At 37.5% G+C, this 8,591-nt stretch overlaps 1 pseudogene; it reads right to left on the bottom strand.

Moving 5' to 3' along the window:
- Positions 5,764–8,388, bottom strand: LOC109235979 (annotated as a pseudogene).

Raw genomic sequence — 8,591 nt, 5'->3', positions numbered from 1 at the left:
CATGTTATCCATATTAATTGATGCATATTTTATTGGATTTGAGAAAATAATTTGAAATGGTAATAAATATTGTGGGTAAAACAAAAAAAAATTTATTGTCTTCCCTTGATATGCGTAAAGTGCCAAATAAAAATGAACATCTATTTTTAGTACATATGCCAAGTAAAAGTGATCGGAGGGAGTACAATTTGTCAATCTATGTATTATTAATATAAGTATTACTTATATAACCTATTTTTTGTATTATTTTATGTATAAGTAATACAAAGCAAACCATGGTATTAGCAATACCAAAATTATTAGGGTAGTTTGGTAGCCGGTTAGGGGGAAAGTTATTCATGTATTAGGGGTAACATAACTTATACCATATTTGGTAGCCATTAGTTATTTTGTACAAAATTCAGCATAACTAATACCATGTTTGGTTGGCATTTTATAATTCTACATAAATAATACATATATAAGTTATGCGTCAATCTGTGTATAATTTTATGCGGGGGAGAAGATGGAATTACTAATACATGTATTAGTAATACATGAATAAAATACTGAAATGACAAATTTACCCCTATCAATTTACCACAAATTATTGCCATTTTCTCTAGCAAACTTTTCGCTTTCGTTTTCTCCGGCAAATAACAATCTTGTGCTATGATATTTTTGAATTACTAAATAAAGTGTGTAACAATAGCAAAAACTTCAACCAAAAACCCAAGAAAGAATTATATACACTACAATTAGCATGGCCCTTTTTTTTTTAATTTCACGTGCATTACTCGAGGACTAATCCCTGCATAACTAATATACGCATAACTAATCAGTGCATTACTTATTCCTGCATAACTAATACATACATAACTAATACCTGCATAACTCTAACCGGCAACCAAACGACCCCTTAATGCATGTATTAGTATAATTAAAGACAAAACTATTCATAAAGCACCCTAAAGCTAAAGAATATGGAGGGCATTTCTGTAAACAACTAATTTTCTTAAAATTATGCAATACATTTAAATTTCTAGTACACCACGTCAAACAGTGGATAAGAAATAATCTTTGCATAACTAATGTTTGCATTACTAACTCATATATTACTAATACACCTTATTCAACATTTTTTTTATATACTCTACGAAACGACCCCTAAAAGTTTTGGGTTTCGAGCCTATGAAGTCTTTTCTAGAAACATTTTACCTCCCATGTGAGAGTTCTACACACAAATTCATATTAAGGTGTTTCACTTGTCATCATGTAACTAGCTAATAGTTTGAGAAAGAACTTAAAACAACATCACCTACTACTTCAATTTAGACTCCAATTAGGTAAGAATCAAACGGGTGTAGTACAAGGACAAAGGCCCTGACGACTCCTTGATGATGGCTGAATTCGCTAAAGAGATTATGGGTTATATCTCCTTTTATGAAAGCTTAGATCACTGTGCTCGGTGAAGGTTGCAGAGCAAGAAGTGAATATAAGAGTTGGTTATTTTTTGACTGAATAAAATAGTTCGATGGTTCTACGTGCAATCAAACTATATAACACAATGTCTTGTATTTCATGCCAAAAAAACACAGGTTGAGTAGTACTTGTTACAACCCTATTGAAAATTTAATTTTTAAAATTAACTTCAGACTGAACCTTCTCATCTTTGCTTCCTCTTCTTCTTAAAATTTTATGATCTAAAGTTGCGCTCTGCAAGTTTAACTTCATAGGTAAAGCTATGATGTTTCTATTTACCCTTAAAATCGGATAACAATTGAATTTATACGCGATTCTAAGGATACGTAGTATATTTTGATACAAAGGCAAAAAATTATATTGACATAGAAATGAGCAATAAAAGATAGATACAACCTTCACAAATGGAGCAAATCTTAACCTGATGAGATTGATTTCCTTTTAACCGAAAATAACGAGATTATGCAAGATAGAGCCATGGAATAAGCTGAAACTAAAAATGATAGTATATTGCTTATGAGTGTATTACAATGTATTTATCAATAACTTAGTCTCTTCTATTTAGAGGGGAAAAATCTCCCCTTTTTGACATTATTTTATAGGAAAGCATGGGTCTTTGTGATTGTTGCACATCTTCTTCACCAATACTGTAATTTATGCTATAATAATCAATTAGTGGCAAGAGTTATGGACCCTTGTCGACTGAGCTGGCGGAGCTTTCTCCGATGCCATTAAGAACGGGACTGGTTACTAGCTCGACAAACTCGAGGGTAGGTCTGATGATCTTCGATAGCACTTTTGATTCCGATATGTATCATGTTCCGATCTCGGCCGATCGTGTCGGATAACCGAACTTTGATACCGGGACCGGTTACACTCGCGACTTCGATTTCCATTCAATCGTCGTTCTAGAAGCTCGGTCGATCCCCGATCTCGGTCGAGCATCGAGCTCAGTTTTACCCATATACAATTAGTCCCCTCGGTTTTTGTAGAGTAAATGACAAGAAACGATTTGAATCCTCGATTTTCACCTTGAGACATCATGACGTAAGCAGCAGAGGTCACTGAAACCCGTCGGTACAATTTTCAAGGCATTAAATGCGCGCCAGTCGGCGGTCGGCCATCATCGAATTTGAACATCTCTTTACACGAAGAACTTGAGAGCATGTGTGTTCTTCTGCTGGGGATTCTGAGAAGAATCGCTCGCACCAGAAAGCAGGCCCGGAGACACCTATCTGTGTAAAAGCCTCCTGCAACAGCCTCACCGCATTAGCAGGATTAGCCAAAATGTCCTCCTCGGGGACGACAATTGAGCCCTGGCGTAGACCTGAATTCAATAAAATAGAAGGGTCAAACATCTTCCTTATATGAAAAGGTAAAAACAAGGTGAGTTCGACTTACCATGATTTTTGGCCTTCCACCCGTATTTAAGGGACATTTCTTTTCACATGCGGGATTCGAGCGTAGTAACATCTAAAATTTTCTGAACCCATTGGTCCAAGCTTTCAACCCTAGGTGGAACCCACCGAGTCGCTGAAACAAGTAAAAGAAGAATGGTCAATAACGAGGTGGAATGATTTTTAACAGAAGAAAAACTAATGGTAGACTTAAGAGTGCGATTCCATAATTCTGGAAAGGTTGGAGCCGTGGCTGGGATGATGTCACTAGTGGCGACTGAAACGAACCGTTCCATTTACCCACGATCGTTGTCAACATCCATGCTGGATAGCAGAGCATGGTGTCCACGCTTGCTGATCATTCCCCCCAGTAGATCTCCTCACTAGAGCTAAGGATAGCTCGTCTCCCGTCTCCGGGCACATACGCCGAAGACAAGTAATTGTTCTCCACACGGAAGGACATACTTGGGCCAAGCACATAGGGATAGGGGTGTTCGTCGGTCGGTACGGTACGGTACGGTATTTGAATATTTCGGTTCAGTATTTTTGGTATTCGGTTTCTTAAAATCCTATACCAATACCGTACCTAATTAAATTTGGTACGGTTCGGTTTTTCTCCTTTCGGTTTCGGTTTATTCGGTTCAGTAACTTCGGTTTATTCGGTTTGAATACTAACTAGTGCATAGAGACATAGACTCTGATATTATTAATTAAAGTACTCAAAAATACAAAGCTCAAAATGATTGTTGACAAATTTTTTGTCCAAAACTAGCAAATATCGACCCAAAAAGAGAAAATTGTACACAAAAGAATATTTGATTATTAGAAATGTCTTGTTACTTGTTTAGAGTTAATTGATGAACTTAGAGAATAAAGGAAAGTAATATTTTAGATTTTTTATATTTATGTTATAATTGATAATATGTATTTTGTGTAATATAATATATATTTCGGTACGGTATCGGTATTTCGGTATTTTATTTTAAAGTACCAAATACCATACCTATACCAATTTTTTGGAAAACTTAAACCAAATACCATACCAAATACCAAAATACCGTATACCAAATACCAATTTTCGGTTTCGGTATGAAAATTTGGTATTTACCAAATTATGCACAGCCCTACAAGCACACCTGGTAGCGAAGGCAGAACTCCACGATGATGAAGCCAAGCTCTCTACTCAAAGAAACGCTCCCAAAGTGAAGGGATGTGTAAAAATACGTAAAACCCTTCTTGGATAAGATTATCCGCTCCGCCAAGTCGGGAGCGATAATGTCCAAATCTTGACATTGGCAGTCTTCCTTCACAGTAAGGATACTGGAAGGACAAATAAAGAAGGATATACACTAAAAACCCACGTACGAGGGTGAACAGAAGGATACTTCTATTCAAAATCTTTGGTAGTAACTAGACTCTTTGGGATGATGGTACTCACTGTAGGGGAGCAGCATCATCACATGTACATTTATTTTTTTAAGAACTAGGGTTTTTGGAAAAAAAGAAGGCTTTCTCTCAAAAAAGAAAGTTAAAGAAATGTTAAAGACGGAGTATAAGTTGAGTAAAGAAAGTTTGAGAAATTTAAAGTATTATGAATTGTAAATGAAGGAGGTTGAAGCGTACAAGTAAAGGTATATGCGGCTAAATTCATGGTCATAATTGCCTCGCTTACCGGTAAAAGTGATGCTAAATCGCAGGATGACGCGTTTTCGGGACATTAAATACGGCGAGATGTGCGTCTAATCAACCGTCAGAAACTTTTCAGAGGGGTCAGTGAAATTCCCGCCGAAGAAGATGCTTCTACCAACTTCCCGGTGACACAAAGATATTGCACCAGAAAGCAGGGGAACTATCTGTATAGAGTAAAATATGTTTATATAAATGATAACATGAGGAAGTGACACATGGAGCCGAACACAGAAGATAGTTGAATGCGAAGACAACGATCCCGTCTGTTACCAGAGAGAATGATACTCATAAAGATGAAATACATGCCTTTTACCCCGGTAGCATTTAATGAGAAATATTCTACAGCATTAAGTACACGGCTCGTTACAAGGAATATGGCATTCACTGCTTGTAGTTACACATTCTTCAATGGTCCTCATAATTGACATTAAAGATGGGTTTGATCCTAGGACCGTGTTCCCTAGGTACAATTATAAATAGTGAGCTTTATTACCATTGTAGGTGACAAAAAAATTCTGCCAAACATACGCTACACTTTATTCAAAGCTCAATATAATTTTATCTTCTTGTTTATCGATATCGTTGCTATTGTCCCCGGAGACATAACCATATATAAATTTAACTGTACCATTTTACGGGTAAACAAACTTCAAAGTACTAATAATTACCTATTGAAGCTGAATACGCACACATATGTAATGCAAATATACTTATCATGATTTCTAGCTCCACCCCTATTCATTAAAACAGCTTACTTCGTTATAAAATCTTCCGAGTGGGTGTTTGGGATTGGTTTTGGGGGGGGGGGGGGGGGGGGTAGAGTGGGATTAAAGGATATCTATTAACACAGTACCCATGCAAATATTTAAAAGTCGAAACGAGATAAAAAGGGAACTTATCAACAAATTCATGAGCATTATCTAAATCCTCTGACGTTCAAGGGGAAAGCAAGGTGATGCCAATAAACTTAAAACAAGGGCTTCGTTCCATTTAATATAGCGAGCAAATAGAAAAGAAAATCCATTTCCGAGGTTATAGAGAAAACCTTAGCATACATGATTTATGGTAAATGAGCTAGCAACAATTTCTAACTTGCTTCAAGCTGTGCCATCTCGAAACATTTACTTCTCCACAGTAGTTAGCATGTTCATCATATGCATCCTGTTTTTGGTCAGGCAAACAGAACAGAAAACACATGTAGCAAAACAACCATGACTAGAAACTGAAATACCAGACAAACCTTTGATGTCATTAGTTCAAAGTACAAGGCACAATCAAAAGCATAAGTAGGATACATGAAGGCTCCATACCGATGCTTTTCCATAATAAATTACTTTCTAGTAAGGGGTGTTGGGGCAACTATGGGCACCCAAAAAAGTCCAAGCCCTAAATAGAAGCAGAGAGTACAACATAATAGAAGCATAGAGTACAGCATCAAGCATAGAGTACAGCATCAATCTCCAAGTAGTATTGCCGACCTACATGTAGGGGTACAACTTACTCAAGGAGAGGATTAAGGATGCTACCTGCAAACAATACCACGCCCGTTCCATCTTCTCTAATCAGAAAGAGAAACGGATGATCAGCAATGAAATCTACTTTCTCTCCTGAATGAGACCTTAGGCATTGCAGTAGCAGCTTTTGTGCCCTCTTCATCTACCTCAATAACGGACTTATGAAAGATGCTATCAACAAACAGGCCCTTGTTACAAATGGTCTCCACCATCTCGGTGAGGGCATGGCCAGAGAAAGGCGATACCACGACGAGCCCTTTCAGAACTTCAGAAGCTTCAAATCCAAAAGATATTTTAAATTTGGGGATACGAAATTCACGAACTCCAACCTTCGCATATGGAAGGTGACGCTCCAAGAATTCGGAGTCTGAAGTGACTCTTTCCACCAGGCCTGGCAGTCCATCATTCGCATCAGGCAGAAAGAAATACATGGAGAAATGACGCCTATCCAAGCCACGTGTATAAGGAAGCCTCAACACCTTGAAGCCTTCATAAGCTTTTACATATCGCTTGCTGGCAAGTCATGAAGGGCACTTGAATGGAGGTCCCATTGAGAAGGTGGAACTCACTGTTCTTTGTCATTGATGCATTGAACTTCTCACTCCAGACACCTTTGAAGTAAAGTGAGTTTGCAAAGACAAGTCTGGTTAAATGGTCAACTGCGTCAACGGGTAGAATTTCATTGACGAGGCCGGCTGTCTCCTTTTCAGCCCATTGATTCACTTGATTGACCACCTCAAGAGGCTACATTACCATCAAAAATTTGTAAACCAAATATGTTTTTTTCTTTAATAACCATTGTAAAACAAATATGGAGTATATGCAACGGATTCTATTTAAGTTTCCTTTTATTTATTTCTAACCTTTTTTCCTGACAGAGGTCAGAAGAACTATCAAAGCTAATATTGCTAAGACCCTAAAAATGAAGTCGAAGAATATCGCATGCCTCCTAAAAATGAATTTAGAACTTCTTCAATCTCCTGTGGAGATACATCAATATTTGAGACCATAGTGAATACTCAGAAGAACTATCAAAGCAAAAATTGCTAAGACCCTAAAAAAAGTCGAAGAGTATAGCATGTTTTCTAAGAAATGAATGTAAAACTCCTTCAATCTCCAGTGCATGTGGAGATAAATAAGCATAGTGAAAATATGTGAGACACCGTTCATTGGCATGCTGTTTATCGGAATTTGCACAAATTTAACCGCAGAGCTAAGCGAAATAAGGTACCACACAAAGATAAAGCCCAAAGTGCAACAATATTGAAACGCACCATCTCTGATCTAGCTAAAAGATGAACTGCACCATCTCTGACCTACCTAAAAGCAGAAACGCAAATCCTTTGAGAATAAAAGATAATCATACTGAATTTCATATGTAAGACAAGGCTGTTTCTGTTGGCCCTATTGGTTAAAAGATGTTTCAGGGCCTAGCAATCCACAAGAACAAAAAAGCCAGGCTCCATAGTAGTAGGAAGAATTTATAATGAAACTGTTACTTCTGGTGTCCTAGTTCACAATCCATTCACCACATTACCTGACCCAGCTAACTTGATAGTTCACAGAGCTGAAAAAATCAATACTGGTACACAACTTAGCACATTATAGTATTTCAATTTAAGCTACATACACATCCTAGGTGATTATCAGCTGCAAAATAAAGTAGATAGAAAGTATGACAAATCCATGATACGTACTAAGTATTTTAGGAAAACTAGGAAGGACAAAGAAAGAATTCACGCAATAGATTTCCTTATACAAAAAGGATGCCATAAAGCAACCTCATAATTAAATCAACCAAGAATCCTCTGTTCTAACCCATTTATTATCTGTTCATTCAAATATTAAAAAGATCTGATTTTTACAAGTTCAGATATCGCATTGATCCCTGCTCAAACATAGAGAAAGCTATTGTAAAAATAAGGCAAAATACATAAGTAGCCACCTGACCTATACCTCAAATATCTGTTACACACTTTCTAAGGACGAATATCATATTACACACGCAACCTTTTAAAATTGTGTCTAGTACACACTACTTATGCCAGATGGCACGTGTGTGCTTAACAAAAAACCTGAGCGCGTGAAGCATATGCATTATCTGTCCAAATCCTTATACAATCACACGTGTCTAAATCTTATTTATTCTCCTTAATTTTCTTAAATTATTAGTTAAAAGAAAAGAAAAAATATCCAGGCCTTCTTCCCCTATTTGGAGCCCTTGCCGTCTTGGGAATCCGGCGACAACCACAGCTCCCTTTTCTCTCCCATGCCTCCCGTCGGCCATCTCCTCCCCCTTTCACCTCCTTGAAGTAGATCTTGGCCATAACTCGTATGCCAGCGACGATCTCAAGCAATGTAGAGACCTTTAGGTCGTTACTTTCACTGTTAGATCATGGCCGATGAGGTCAATCTTCTCCGGCTGGGTAGAGCTCTCAGATCTTTCCGGCAAGTTGGTAGTTCTTCGTTCAGATCTGGTCTCGTTTGGTTAAAAAATGCAAACGATGGCGACCTCCATTTTTCGGCCACT

The sequence above is a fragment of the Nicotiana attenuata genome, chromosome 1 (genome assembly GCF_001879085.1).
Source record: "Nicotiana attenuata strain UT chromosome 1, NIATTr2, whole genome shotgun sequence".
In the NCBI taxonomy this organism is placed as follows: domain Eukaryota; kingdom Viridiplantae; phylum Streptophyta; class Magnoliopsida; order Solanales; family Solanaceae; genus Nicotiana; species Nicotiana attenuata.
The sequence above is the reverse complement of the archived record's forward strand: the minus strand, read 5'-3'. Positions and strand labels throughout refer to the sequence as shown.